Raw genomic sequence first — 16,236 nt, forward strand, 5'->3', positions numbered from 1 at the left:
TTACCCAGAGTGACTGCACATGTGATGCATCCTGTGTGTTAACCAGAGTGACTGTACATGTGATACATCATGTGTGTTACCCAGAGCGACTACATGTTATATATCATGTGTGTTACTCAGAGCGTCTGTACATGTGATACCATCATGTGTATTACCCAGAGTGTCTGTACATGTGATACCATCATGTGTGTTACACAGTGTCTGTACATGTTATACATCATGTGTGTTACTCAAAGCGTCCGTACATGTGAAACATCATGTGTGTTACCCAGAGTGTCCGTACATGTGATACCATCATGTGTGTTACCCAGAGTGTCTGTACATGTGATACCATCATGTGTGTTACATAGAGCGTCTGTACATGTTATACATCATGTGTGTTACTCAGAGCGTCTGTACATGTGATACATCACGTGTGTTGCTCAGATTGTCTGTACATGTGATACATCACATGTGTTACCCAGATTGTCTGTACATGTGATACATCACGTGTGTTACACAGGGTGTCTGCACATGTCATACATCATGTGTGTTACTCAGGGGGTCTGTACATGTGATACATCATGTGTGTTACTCAGTGTGACTGTACATGTGATACATCATGTGTGTTACCCAGAGTGTCTGTACATGTTATACATCATATGTGTTACTCAGAGTGTCGGTACATGTGATACATCATGTGTGTTACTCAAAGTGTCTGTACATGTGATACATCATGTGTGTTACTCAGGGGGTCTGTACATGTGATACATCATGTGTGTTACCCAGAGTGTCTGTACATGTCATACATCATGTGTGTTACCCAGAGTGTCTGTACATGTGATATCATCACGTGTGTTACTCCTATTGTCTGTACATGTAATGCATCACGTGTATTACCCAGATTGTCTGTACATGTGATATATCACGTGTGTGTTACCCACATTGTCTGTACATGTGATACATCACGTGTGTTACCCAGATTGTCCGTACATGTGATACATCATGTGTGTTACCCAGAGTGTCTGTACATGTGATACATCATGTGTGTTACCCAGAGTGTCTGTACATGTTATACATCATGTGTGTTACCCAGAGTGTCTGTACATGTGATACATCATGTGTGTTACTCAGATTGTCTGTACATGTGATACATCATGTGTGTTACCCAGAGTGTCTGTACATGTTATACATCATGTGTGTTACCCAGAGTGTCTGTACATGTCATACATCATGTGTGTTACCCAGAGTGACTGTACATGTGATACATCATGTGTATTACCCAGGGTGACTGTACATGTGATACATCATGTGTATTACCTAGAGTGTCTGTACATGTGATACATCATGTGTGTTACCCAGAGTGTCTGTACATGTTATACATCATGTGTGTTACCCAGAGTGTCTGTACATGTGATACATCATGTGTGTTACCCAGAGTGTCTGTACATGTGATACATCATGTGTGTTACCCAGAGTGTCTGTACATGTGATACCTGATGTGTGTTACCCAGAGTGTCTGTACATGTGATACATCATGTGTGTTACTCAGAGTGTCTGTACATGTAATACATCATGTGTGTTACCCAGAGAGTGTCTGTACATGTAATACCATCATGTGTGTTACTCAGAGTGTCCGTACATGTGATACATCATGTGTGTTACCCAGAGTGTCTGTACATGTCATACATCATGTGTGTTACCCAGAGCGTCTGTACATGTCATACATCATGTGTGTTACCCAGAGTGTCTGTACATGTGATACATCATGTGTGTTACCCAGATTGTCTGTACATGTGATACATGATGTGTATTACCTAGAGTGTCTGTACATGTGATACATCATGTGTGTTACCTAGAGTGTCTGTACATGTGATACATCACATGTGTTACCCAGAGTGTCTGTACATGTGATACATCATGTGTGTTACTCAGGGTGTCTGTACATGTGATACATCATGTGTGTTACTCAGGGTGTCTGTACATGTGATACATCATGTGTGTTACTCAGGGGGTTTGTACATGTGATACATGATCTGTGTTACTCAGTGTGACTGTACATGTGATACATCATGTGTGTTACCCAGAGTGTCTGTACATGTGATACATCATGTGTGTTACCCAGAGTGTCTGTACATGTGATACCTGATGTGTGTTACCCAGAGTGTCTGTACATGTGATACATCATGTGTGTTACTCAGAGTGTCTGTACATGTAATACATCATGTGTGTTACCCAGAGAGTGTCTGTACATGTAATACCATCATGTGTGTTACTCAGAGTGTCCGTACATGTGATACATCATGTGTGTTACCCAGAGTGTCTGTACATGTCATACATCATGTGTGTTACCCAGAGCGTCTGTACATGTCATACATCATGTGTGTTACTCAGAGTGTCTGTACATGTGATACATCATGTGTGTTACCCAGATTGTCTGTACATGTGATACATGATGTGTATTACCTAGAGTGTCTGTACATGTGATACATCATGTGTGTTACCCAGAGTGTCTGTACATGTGATACATCATGTGTGTTACCCAGAGTGTCTGTACATGTGATACATCATGTGTGTTACTCAGGGTGTCTGTACATGTGATACATCATGTGTGTTACTCAGGGTGTCTGTACATGTGATACATCATGTGTGTTACTCAGGGGGTTTGTACATGTGATACATGATCTGTGTTACTCAGTGTGACTGTACATGTGATACATCATGTGTGTTACCCAGAGTGTCTGTACATGTGATACATCATGTGTGTTACTCAGGGGGTTTGTACATGTGATACATGATCTGTGTTACTCAGTGTGACTGTACATGTGATACATCATGTGTGTTACCCAGAGTGTCTGTACATGTGATACATCATGTGTGTTACTCCGATTGTCTGTACATGTAATGCATCATGGCCCTTATTCAGGTGGCTTCGCTCGGACGCGTGCGCGGGCCAAAGAGAATGTACCAAACCCCGCCTAGTGAATGGATCGCCCATGTGGACTAGACCACTCTTACATACGAGCAGAGAAAAGCAGGGATATGGTCGGGCAGCTGACATCCGGATAAGTCAGCTGTCTGCCCCCTGCACACACATCATGACCACATTTCCATATGCATGCCCATGATCGCCCACGAAACTCAGGGCGTGCTCATACGGTAATGACCCTGATCAGGCCGCGACGCCTCTCTCCACCCCCTGCTCGGAAGGAGCGAGCACGCGACGACCAGACTTCTCGCCTAGTTCGCTCGCTCCCTGCGTACAGACATGCACAGAAATGGTTCTGTATACGCACAACATCGGTACGCTGCCCGAATTCGCATCCGAGCAGAGCGATCTGAATAAGGGCCCATGTGGATTGCTCCGGGTGCCTGTTACCATGGGCCTAATTCAGGTTGGCTGAGTGTGCAGTGAAATTATCTGCTTACCGAGTGCTGAAACACCGCCTGGCGTTCCACCAATCCCCTCGGTACCATATGAGCCGAAGGGGAGAGGTCAGTTGATGATCGCTGACCATCGATGGACTTTTATTTCCGTCAGTGTCTGCCGAAGAGGGGGCGGTGCTGACGTCATGTGACATCAGCTGCCCGCTCCCGACATGCATCGGTCCACCTGCGTTCCCAAGGGAAGGCCCAAATATTTTATAGAGAAGCCCATAAAACTCTGGGCTGATGCCGCTCCCCTCCCACCGCTTCCGAATGCCTTGGCAAATGTGATACTCGCTGAAGGTGTCCGCACAGAGTTCCCCTGTATTTCTGGAACCAGCATCAGCTCAAAGAGCCTGGGGCTAGTTATACTCATGGGGTGAGTACCCCATGCAGCTTTTGTTATTAGTTTTACATTCATTTTGTCCCCCGTATTTTGGGAACCAGCCCCCGGACCTGGAATCGGGGAACTCCTATTTGCCGGGTTTCCTGATTTTTTTAATGCCAGCCCCAGCTCTTTCAGCCTAGTGCTGGTTACGGCTGTGGGGGGGACCCCACACCGTTTTTTAAAATGTATTTATTTATTTGAACATTTTTTTTACACATTGCAGCCTGCACGGATCTGACTGATCCGTGCACACTGGCTATACAAATTCATATTAGCGGCGTATATACGGCCGCTAATACGAATGGTTACACCATCGGAGGGTTACAAAGCAGTCGTATCTGACTGCTTTGTAAATTCCCCTCCGGAACACGAATTTGCATACAGCTGAAACAGCCGTATGCAGTCGTAGTCATTCGTATTAAGAATACGAATACGATTTTTTGTATTCGTATTCTTAGTAAATTTACCCCTACATGTGTAAGCATGTGTATGTACATGTAGATTATACACGGTTGCTAACATTACAACGCATGCACACTGTTAATACAGAATGGATTAATAAAGTTTATACCAAGTTAGAGTTTTTTAAACCAATCAGAGAACACCATAAGTTATATATGGAGCTGCAATTAATAGCTGCGCCATTGACAATATGACTTCCGCGAGGGCAGCGCCATTTTCCATGAGGGAGCTGGTGGCGCTGGTCAGGGTCATGGACCAGCGTCTGGGGCCCATGGGCCCCTTACATTTGTAACTTGGATAAGCGCCGGGCGTATAATGCTGCCCGGCGCCTAATCCGAGAAACGACCGGGGTCCAGCGAACGGTAGGATAGCTAGAAAGACGGTGGTCCGAACTCCGGAGGAGACAGCCGGAGTTACTGACGAGGATCCACCGTTATGTGCACAGATGTAAGTATTGTGCTAATCTTCCGACAATTTTCACCGTTTATTTTCAAATGTGTATGGGTATAGGTGTATGGGTATAGGTGTATGGGTATAAGTGTATGGGTATAGGTGTATGGGTATAGGTGTATGGGTATAGGTGTATGGGTATAGGTGTATGGGTGTATGGGTATAAGTGTATGGGTATAGGTGTATGGGTATAGGTGTATGGGTATAGGTGTATGGGTATAGGTGTATGGGTATAGGTGTATGGGTATAGGTGTATGGGTATAGGTGTATGGGTATAAGTGTATGGGTATAGGTGTATGGGTATAGGTGTATGAGTATAGGTGTATGGGTATAGGTGTATGGGTATAGGTGTATGGGTATAGGTGTATGGGTATAGGTGTATGGGTATAGGTGCATGGGTATAGGTGTATGGGTATAAGTGTATGGGTATAGGTGTATGGGTATAGGTGTATGAGTATAGGTGTATGGGTATAGGTGTATGGGTATAGGTGTATGGGTATAGGTGTATGGGTATAGGTGTATGGGTATAAGTGCATGGGTATAGGTGCATGGGTATAGGTGTATGGGTATAGGTGTATGGGTATAAGTGTATGGGTATAAGTGTATGGGTATAGGTGTATGGGTATAGGTGTATGGGTATAGGTGTATGGGTATAAGTGTATGGGTATAAGTGTATGGGTATAAGTGTATGGGTATAGGTGTATGAGTATAGGTGTATGAGTATAGGTGTATGGGTATAAGTGTATGGGTATAGGTGTATGGGTATAGGTGTATGGGTATAGGTGTATGGGTATAGGTGTATGGGTATGGGTATAGGTGTATGGGTATAGGTGTATGGGTATAGGTGTATGGGTATAGGTGTATGGGTATAAGTGTATGGGTATAGGTGTATGGGTATAGGTGTATGGGTATAAGTGTATGGGTATAGGTGTATGGGTATAGGTGTATGGGTATAGGTGTATGGGTAAATGTGTATGGGTATAGGTGTATGGGTATAGGTGTATGGGTATAAGTGTATGGTATAGGTGTATGGGTATAGGTGTATGGGTATAGGTGTATGGGTATAGGTGTATGGGTATAGGTGTATGGGTATAAGTGTATGGGTATAGGTGTATGGGTATAAGTGTATGGGTATAGGTGTATGGGTATAGGTGTATGGGTATAGGTGTATGGGTATAGGTGTATGGGTATAGGTGTATGGGTAAATGTGTATGGGTATAGGTGTATGGGTATAAGTGTATGGGTATAGGTGTATGGGTATAGGTGTATGGGTAGGTTGATAAGTGTATGGGTATAAGTGTATGGGTATAGGTGTATGGGTATAGGTGTATGGGTATAGGTGTATGGGTATAAGTGTATGGGTATAGGTGTATGGGTATAGGTGTGGTAGTATGGGTATAGGTGTATGGGTATAGGTGTATGGGTAATGTGTATGGGTAAGGTGTATGGGTATAGGTGTATGGGTATAGTGTATGGGTATAGGTGTGTTAAGTATGGGTATAAGGTGAGGGTAAGGTATGGTGTGTATTAATGGATGATGAAAAATGGACACTATGGACTATAATAGCCTTGATTTAGTTGTTCACTCATCATTTAACAAATTGTATGCCTCAACATTGTTATTGCAGCACGCACAAGGGCACGGCAGAGAGCCCAAGCGGCTCATGAAGCAGAGGAGGAGGAGCAAGAGGAGCCTCAAGTGGCCCAGCAGGAGGAGGAGGAGGAAATTGAAGAGGCCCAACAGGGGGAGGAGGCCTAAAGTGAGCAGCTTAAACCTGCTGCTGCCCACCCCATCTCACCCTCCCCTACTCTCCCTCCCCTACTCCACTCCATCCCCTGAGCCCACCCACTACCCTACCCCCATCCCCTACCCCCGCCCCATCCACTCCCCCCATCCCATCCCCTACCCCCACCCCATCCACTACCCCCACCCCATCCCCTACCCCCACCCACTACACACCCACCCCCTTTCCAACCCCCCTACTACTCCCCACCACCTACCCCCAACCCCTACCATTCCCCAACACACCCCACCAGGCCACCTACAGCACCTCAAATGAAGAATGTCTACGGCCGACGTAAGTAAACAATATGGCTATTGTTACATACACATGTGTATTCACTACACCCACATACAGTATGTGAACTACAATACATTCTTAAGGCCCCCATACACTATGAGATTTATCTGACCTGTAAAATTGCATCTGATTTCCCTTGCACTTCCCTGGCAGCTTCCCAGGAGGCCTACATACAATTTGACACTTGATGTGCCATTTTTTACATCAAATTTGTGTCAGATAAATCACATATGATTTATCACGTGATCAATCACGTGATTTACCTGAAGGCCCCCATACACTAGCCGATTTTGGTCAGATTTCGTCCAGATCAGTCGGATCTGGGCAAAATCGGACCAAAATCGGCTAGTTTTGATGTCCCCTCAGATCCGATGCGCGGTCCCGTGCGCATCGGATCTGCGTCGGGTGGTCGGACCTGCTGCACGTCCGACCACCCGACTTGGGACCTAGTGGGGCGGCGGTGGAGGGAGCGGGGGACGCTGCGGGACGCTGGGTACGCAGCGGCTGGGGACGCTGCGGGACGCTGGGGTGACACAGGCGGCATAGAGCGTGGGTGACACAGGCGGCATAGAGCCGGGACGCTGGGGTGACACAGCGGGACGCTGGGGTGACACAGGCGGCATAGAGCCGGGCAGGGGGAGCCGGGAGCTGTCAGCACTGAATAAAAAAAAAGCCCATACAATGAATGGGCGGCCTGTGATTGGCTGAGCGCTCTCTCAGCCAGTCAGCAATTGGCTGAGAGTGCGCTCAGCCAATCACAGGCTGCCCATTCATTGTATAGGCTTTTTTTTTCTAGCACTGACAGCTCCCGCCGGCTCCCCCTGCCCGGCTCTATGCCGCCTGTGTCCCCAGCAGCATGTGTCCCCCGCAGCGGGGGACACAGACGCTGTCCCCCGCAGCGTCCCCAGCAGCGGGGGACACAGACGTGTTCCCCGCAGCGTCCCCAGCCCCCCTGCTCCCACCAGCTCCCACCTCTGTAGCCCCCCCCCCCCCCCCCCCCTGCTCCCCGGGTTATTTACATGTGATAAATCGAGACGATTTATCACATGTAAAAAATGGCACATCAAGTGCCAATCTAATCAAGCTCCCCCGGGGAGCAGCCGGGGAAGCTCAGGGGGAAGTCGGGGGCGACTTGTCCTAAGGACAAGTCGCCCCTAGTGTATGGGGGCCTTGACACAAATTGGATGTGCCATGAGATTTATCTGATGGGGTGGCCCTAGGGAGTGGCCTGAACAGTGCTATACCTTGCAGGTATTACTGTTCTGATGAAACGAGAATGGCGGTATATTTATTTGTAGTTCGGGGGGGTGTCGTCACTCGTACAAAAAGAGCATAGAGCAACATCCTGCACCATCTGTACGCTGGTATCATCTGCTCCATGAAATGTTCTATATGTCCTTTTAGGGTCGTCTTATATGAAACAAAGGTGTGCAACTGAAGACTGCACCTCCAGTATTAGAACAGAACAGACACCACTGTCTGACACTTCTCACAAGCCAACGTGTATTTACTTTTATACAAGCAAGGGGGAGGGGGGTCCGGGCTCTGCTCTGCTGCCCGTGGTGTCATTCATCCAGCAGCAGGGAGAGGTCCGGGCTCTAAAGCCCGTGCAGAGTGCAGACATTCAGGAGCGGGGGGGGGGGGGGGGGGGGGGGGGGGGGGGGTGCTCTACAGCCCGTTGTTATATTCAGCAGCAGGGGAGAGAGAGAGTCTGGGCTCTGTCATTCCAGATTGAAGCAGGGAAGAGTGTGTCACTGCCGCCCTCTACCCTCGTCCCTCCCATCGCGCCTGCCCCTTCCTGTGACGCCGGCTGCTGCTACTGTCACTGACTGGGGGTTGGAGGATGGCCGCGCACCTGAAGGAGGTACCCAGACTTCTACATATAGATATATCGCATCTGAAACATCGTGGGTGCTAAAATGCACCCACGATGGCTCAGATTCCGATATATCTTATGTTCTGCAGGTACGACCACCTGATCCAATCTGATGAGCACGGGAACGTGCATCAGATTGGATCAGATGTCACAAACATGCGATTTTGGGCCGATTTCACCCGATTTATCGGCCCAAAGTGCCGAAATCGGGTGAAATCGGCCGAAAATCGCATAATGTATGGGGGCCTTTAGTTCCTCCACATCATTCCAGTCCCAACATGACCTGTGGGTTGTCCTCCTCCTGGAACAATGGGTCCGTTGGTGTAGGTTGGAAGTGTGGCCATGCCTCACCCCTTCAGCGATTGACAGACCTTACATCCATTGCAAGATCCTAGATCAGTGGTCTCAAACTCATGAGCCTGCAGCTGTTGTGGAACTACAGTTCCCAGCATGACCGGACAAATACATTGAAATATTGTTTTTTTTTAAATAATGTTGCAGCCCATACTGGGCCATGCATTTCCACAACAGCTGGAGGACCATGAGTTTGACAGCACTGTCCATCAGTTTGAGAAGTGAAAATTGGTAAAGCATCTACTCTGTAATGGTCTGCATACCTAATGTCCAGAGGTTTGAGCTGTTGAACCCAAATAAAAATCTCCAACAAATTATGCAGCATACAGTACATCCAGCTAAGAAGCCAAAGTGCAGTTATTTGAAGTCATGTGATATGTTTGTGTGTAGTTTGTAACATGTTCACAGCAGGACCAACTTCAATGCTCTTTTTAAATTTGCCTGCCCTTCACATGTCAATGACAGCTTATTCTTCATAGAAAAAAAATTACAATCTTGATAAAGGTCTACCAGACCGAAACGTGTAGATTCTGCCAGAGGAGCGTGAACAGCCCCCTTCTCCTGGGTGTATGTATTGGATTTTTAAAGAAGTTTTTGTATTTTTGTTTTCTGTATTTTAGACCTTGGACCCTGTAATTGCTATTGTTCCAAATAGTGTGTGCGGCACATTTGCAATATTTTTATAGATTAAAACCAGTGTGATTTTTTTATTCAATTTGGTCTCATAAATTCTGTTCGGGAAACCTTTAACCTACAGTAATCCCTAGGAGGATAAAAGAAACCGCTATGGGCAGTGTCCCCCAATTTTAAGGTGTGAGTAAGGTATGCCATATAATGGTGGGCTGCCATTGGTGGAACTCTTTTTCATCTGAACATATTCAATAATATATTGAATTGTTTCTATTTTCTATGCCCTTCAAACCACTGGAGCATACCAGATTATAGGATATCTGGAGATCCAATTGACCATCATTATACGAAGTTATCTCCTGGCACATAAAGAAACCTATATAGGTTTGAAAACCACAGATAACACAGTGAGTGAGGGTACGCCCTACACGATAAAGAAACCTTTATAAAAAAAAATTCACTTTCAAAAGGGTGAGGTACGCTGTTAAAAAAATTATTTTCTCAGCTCCTCACTCACCAATTACACAATTCTTTTTTGCACCTATATACTTCACGAGTGGTTATTTTCCTTCTTCTGAGCACTTGTTGAAATATTCCCGCAAAATCTTAAACAAGAGATGGGAGAAGTAGACGGAAGTCCCTTTCAAATATATAAAGAAACCTTTATAGGTTTGAAAACCACAGATAACACTGTGAGTGAGGGTACGCCCTACACAATAAAGAAACCTTTATATGTTTTTTTCACTTGTTAAAGGGTAAGTGAGGTACGCTGTCAAAAAAAATTATTTTTTCAGCTCCTCACTCAATCACATATATTGCACCTATGTACTACACATGAGTGGTTTTCTGTTTTGGAATACCTGCGGAGATACTTTCGCACAATCTTGAAAGATTGACGGGAGAAGTAGACCACTCTCACCCTTATCCGTAGGCGGAGGTTCCCGGGACCGTATCAAAGAAACCGTTATAAACTTGATACCATCTTACCTAACGTGAGTTTCGGAACGCTCCATGGAAACTGTCTACCTCCACATAAAATAAACACATTTTGTTTATTGAATAAGACACACATAAATACGAGAAACTTATTGTTGTTTATTTTATTTTTTATTTTTCTGCACATCACGGCCGGAGTTGAAGTATTTTGAGAAAGACTAGATTCCATCAAAAAAAGGATCTTCTGACAACAAGTATCCATTGCGCCTTTATATTCACAATCCTTTTTTTCGGTAAATATAGCGAGTATTCTAGTATTTCCTAAATCAGTCTATTGATGAGAGGATTCTTAGCACCTTCAATGATCAGATGACAGGGTGATGGATGACAAAAACACGGTACATAGGAATCACTGGAAAAGCATCCAGTGGTAATCCTTAATTAGTGTCTTTGTCTAATTGACCTATCAATCCGTTTACAGTACATAAATATTTATAGACTAGGTGATTCATCGCGCCCTACGGGCGCTCTTCACACCGTCGTAAGGGGCTACGCCCCCTTAATTTGTTAACGTTTGTATTGCAGGGTTGCTGACCCACCCAGAATTTCCGGGAGTCTCCCGAAAATCGGGTCCCCCTCCCGGCCCCCCGGAAGGGTGGGCAACCCTCCCGGATTCAGGGGGGGCCCCTGCTGTCCCCCGGATCGCGGCATTAAAATGCTGCAATCCTCGGGTCTCAAGGGAGGGGGCGGAGCTAAAATGACACAATCGCGTCACTTTAGCCCCGCCCCCTCCACGGAGATCACTGAATTTGCTGGTTTAACAGCATGGGGCGGGGCTTAGTGATGTCACACTTAAGCCCCCCCCCGATCGGCTACTTAAACTCTCCTCTCCCGGAGAGGAGAATAAGAGGGTCGGCAACCCTGTTGTATTGTGAGAAATATGGTTAGAATTGTATGAAAGATGCCTGTATTGCAACTTGAGTTATAGGTGAAATGTGTTAAATAGAGAGCATATGATGTGGAAGGGGGGTTGTATTGTTTTGTTTAATTAAAAAGCGGTTACAGAGAAAGATGTACATTGATAGTGTGGATGGGTGGATGGTACAGTGACATTTGTGGGTGTGGGGGGGGGCTTTGTGTGCGCATGTTGTTTAGGGGTGTGTGTGTGCAATAGTATAGTAGGGTGTTTGAGTCAGCGGAGGTCACGACACAGGAAAACAGGAGGCTGGGTAGTGATAGGGGTGTGTGGGAATAAGGGGGACTAAAGAGGAGGGTGGGAGATACTGTGCAGCTTCTGCCAGTGGGTGAGAGTCCAGCGTGGCAGTACAGGATGGTGGCCCTGAGTCAGTGTCTCCTCCTACTGGGTGGGAGTTTGGGTGCATGAGAGCAGGAGGCTGGGCTATGAGGCATGATAGGGGCATGTGGGCAAAACAGCATCAGCGATTCCCCAGTGATGGAAGTTACGGTTCAGGAGAGCAGGAAGCTGGGTAGTGATAGGGGTGTGTGAGTATACGGGGGACTAAAGAGGGGCTTAGGGGTGCCGTGAATTGCGGGAGGGGCAAGGGGGTGCCGTGAATCAAGGGAGGGAGGGGGCGCAGGTGTCCACAAATCGCGGGAGAGGGCGGGGGTCCGCAAAGCGCGGGAGGGGGGTGCGCGGGGGGGGGGTCCGTGAATTGCGGGAGGGGGGGGGGCACGGGGCGCGATTAATCACCTAGTTGGTTATATATTCTTGAAGAAGGATGGTAGGATGTTGCTGTCATTCAGAATGCATTTACATAAACAGTAATAGTAGCAGTAAAAGGTCTGACTTAAAACACCTACAGTAAAACAGAACAGGTGTTATATATTATACAAAGAATTGGTTGATGATGTCTAGGTTGACGTGCACATAGTTGTAACTGGAAAAAAATTGCTACAAGAAAAAATCAACACAGAAAGTTCAACACATGTAAATGTTGACATAAGTGTGGCACTTCATCGGTGTCCATGTCGACACATGAGAATGAATATGAAAACATTCAAAAAAAGAAAAATAAATCTTCAAAAACTCATGTCAACCTTTTTCATTGTCGACCATAGCCGTGCCAGTGTTTTGCATGTGCCATTTAATCCTGGGGTTGCCGTGAATCACGCGCGGGGGTGGGGGTGGAGGGAGGAGGTGAGGGGTGTCCGCGAATCACGGGAGGAGGGGTCGTGGGTGGATGCCGTGAATTGCGGGAGGGGGGGGGTGTGGGTGCCGCGAATCGTGGGATGGGGGGGCGCGGGGGGTTGCAGTGAATCGCGGGAGGGTGGGTCGCGGGGGCGGGGGGTTGCCGCAATGACAGGAGGGGGGGTCAGGGGTGGGGAATCGCGGTAGGGGGGGTCGTGGGGGGCACCGTGAACCGCGGGAGGGGGGGCCCGGGGGGTTGGTGCGAATCGTGGGAGGGGGGGTCGCGGGGTGCCGCGAATTGCAGGAGGGGGGGGTATGTCACGGGGTGGGGCCGCGAATCGCTTATGTTGACATAAGTGTGGCACTTCATTGGTGACCATGTCGACACAGGAGAATGAATATGAAAACATTCTTAAAATGAAAAATAAATCTTCAAAAACTCATGTCAACCTTTTTCATCGTCGAACATAGCCGTGTCAGTGTTTTGCATGTGCCATTTGATCCTGGGGTTGCTGTGAATCGTGGCGGCTGGGGGGGGGGGTGGTGGGGGGTATCCACGGGAGGGGGGGTGGCGGGGGGGTGTGTGCCATGAATTGGGGGAGGGGGGGTCACGGGGGTGGGTGCTGCGAATTGCGGGAGGGGTGGGCGCGGGGGTTGCAGCGAATCGTGGGAGGGGGGGGTCGCGGGGCCGGGGGGTTTGCCGCGAATCACGGGAAGGGGGGCGAGGGTGGGGGGTGCCGCGAATCACGGGAGGGTCGTGGGGGGTGCAGGGGGGGATGGGCGCGGGTGGTTGCAGCGAATCGCCGGAGGGGGGGTCGTGGGGGCTGGGGTTGCCGCAAATCGCGCGGGGGGGGGTTTTGCTGCGAATTGTGGTAGGAGGGGTTCGCGGGGGCGGGGGAGTGTGCGAATCGTGGGAGGGGCCCTGCGAAACGCGGGAGGGGGGGCGGCGGGGGGCGCTCACCTGGTGTGTCTGGTGAGTAGCTGTGTCTTTGCTGGGTAACATGGGGAGGCAGAGGGTGTCTGGCACTGTGCATACCTCCCAACATGACCCATGCCAGGAGGGACACAATGCTCTGCCGCTGGACTTTCTTACTAATGTATGATTACCTCCATCTGTGTTGAACAGGTTAATTGATAGGAAAGGTGCTTCAACACAGGTGATGGCAATCATACATTAAAAGGAAAGTGCAGGAGCAGAGCAATGTGTCCCTCCTATGACTGTGGGCTCACTGGGCTGGGTCTCTGTCATGTGAGTCAGAGGCTCCACCCAGCGTTAGAGGGTCAGACACACTTTGAGTGACAGATGTAGCCAAATATATAAGAGATATCGGCAAGTGTGTATACTACAAATGACAATTGAAGATGCGCAGTCCCGCCACTCGTTCATCGAGGTTGTTCGTTGACTGTGCAGGCAGGTCTACTTCAGAAGACTTTCACAAACAGCCATAGAATGAAATAAGATCGTTCGTCAATTCATTCAGTGTGTATGCACAATATCCATCGTCCAGGACATTGGGGAAGCTCAAGGGAAATTGGTCACCAATGTCTTTAGCAAGGCATCCTTGGTTCTAGAATACAGTAGGCGATCAGCAGTAGCTCTACCCAGGACCATCACATGGCTATATATTCCATCAGTGACATTCCTCTGATTTCACCACCCTCTGGGGCAATTATTAGCATTTCTCGTTACTCCCCCAGATATCTTGATACAACCAATTCCTACACCTAATGCGGCATGGAGGGGCTCAGTGAAGGTGGTGGTGACTGTGTGTAAGTGTCTGATGGGGTCACACAGAGAATAAAAGGAGATCTGTCCTGCCTCATAATCCAGGTATATCCTCACTCTGTCACAGGGGATATTGTCAGGTAATTTCTTTACAGTCATGCTGTCATGGCTATGAGTTTTGTGAACCCGGCGTGTGTGTGAAGTCTGTGCGAGAGGGTGGAAACAGGGAAAGAGACAGAGATCAATCCCTGACCGGGAATCGAACTCCGGCTTCAGCAGAGAGCCGTATCCTGACCACTGGATCACCAGGGAGTTGGTATTGGAAGCAGAATGATGAATGTATTGTTGTATGACTGAATTATACAGGTTATTAGCGTTCTATGGGTGAGACAAGATATAGATAGAACTGTACCGGATGGGATACTGGAAACCACTGGACTGGCTGGATACAGGATAAGACTGGAGGCCGGAACGATTGACCAGGAATACTTGACCGGACATCAGGAGGTTCACTGGTGCTAGAATCAGGTGGTGCACAGGTGCCGGATGCAGGGAACAGGTAACTGCCACTGGATGCCGGTAACTGGCAACTATGAATCAGGGAGGTCAGTAATTCCACACTGGAGGCTCAGATACCAAGCTCACACTGAGCTGCGTGACTTGAGGAACTGACAACCTTGGAGTCCCAGGTCTCTCCATTTATACCTGGGTGATTGATGACTGGAGACAGGTGATTCTGAGAGACCCAGGCAGACACATAGGGTGACATTCTATGGGATGAGAAGTTTAGACTTTTGTGAGTTTTTTAGCAAAAACGTCCGAAATCGCATTTTTTTGCATTTTCGCATATTTAATGAGCTGCGAAAATGTAAAAAAAAGTGCGATTTTGGCCAACAAGTTGGACACACTGGAAATGCGATGGCTGCTTTTCGCAGCACATCACATCCAGATGTTTTCACATGAAAAAGTATACAAATCGCATATTTAATGGTATGCGATTTGTATAAAGTGTGTCTATAATTCGCCCAAAAATCAGACCAGGTTCTGATGGGCGAATTAGCCTGAACCCTGCACAGATCGCAATGTTCTGTGCAGGGTTCTGGTGTAAAAAAAAAAATTAAACAGTTAAAATAAAAAAAAAAAACGAGCGCGGGGTCCCCCGCCCGAGCATAACCAGCCCCAGGCTCATTGAGCCGGTGCTGGTGACATAAAATCAGGCCCTGGAGCCCCTCTTCAGTCTGAGAGCGGGTACCACAGCAGCCGGGAGCAGCGCGTCTTCCGGACTCCGGAACCGGACTCTTCAGCCCTGGAGCCCCGGAGCCCGGACCCAGGGACCGACCTACGGGCTCAAGGTAGGTAAGTATCAGTGTGTGTGTGTGTTATGTGTGTATTAAACTTTTATTTTTCAGGGTGTCAGTGTGTTTTATTTAACTATTTTTTGTACTGTAGAACTACAAGTTCCAGCGGGCCCTTTAATGCCCCGCATGCTGGGACTTGTGGTTCTCCAAGTCCCAGCATGCGGGGTAGGCTTGCTGGGACTCATAATTCGACAGTAGAAAACAATAGTTTTACTTCTATTTTTTACACTTTACATCAGCCCGATGCCCACCGCCCAGGGGCATCGGGGACAGCCCCGGACTTTCAGCATGGGCTGGTAAGTCCTGGAGGGGGGGACCCCTTCTTTGGGGGGGTCCCCACTTCCCCAGGACCCCTGCCCATGCTGACCAGCCAGGGGGATAATGCTTTGGCCGCGGGACCTTATATAATAAGTGTCCCCCG

General features: G+C 47.9%; 1 long non-coding RNA gene across 2 annotated transcripts in view; it reads left to right on the forward strand.

Annotated features, from left to right (window-relative positions):
• Positions 1-4,356: 4,356 nt before the first annotated feature.
• The window catches only part of LOC146073673 (uncharacterized), a 35,380-nt gene continuing 23,500 nt past the window's right edge, over positions 4,357-16,236 (forward strand). For both annotated transcript variants that reach the window (XR_014473296.1, XR_014473295.1), the window contains exons 1-2: positions 4,357-4,702; positions 6,334-6,783. This is a non-coding gene — a long non-coding RNA (uncharacterized LOC146073673). The remainder of the gene's footprint in view (positions 4,703-6,333; positions 6,784-16,236) is intronic.

This window comes from Crinia signifera, chromosome 4 (assembly GCF_055691185.1).
Source record: "Crinia signifera chromosome 4, ASM5569118v1, whole genome shotgun sequence".
NCBI lineage: Eukaryota > Metazoa > Chordata > Amphibia > Anura > Myobatrachidae > Crinia > Crinia signifera.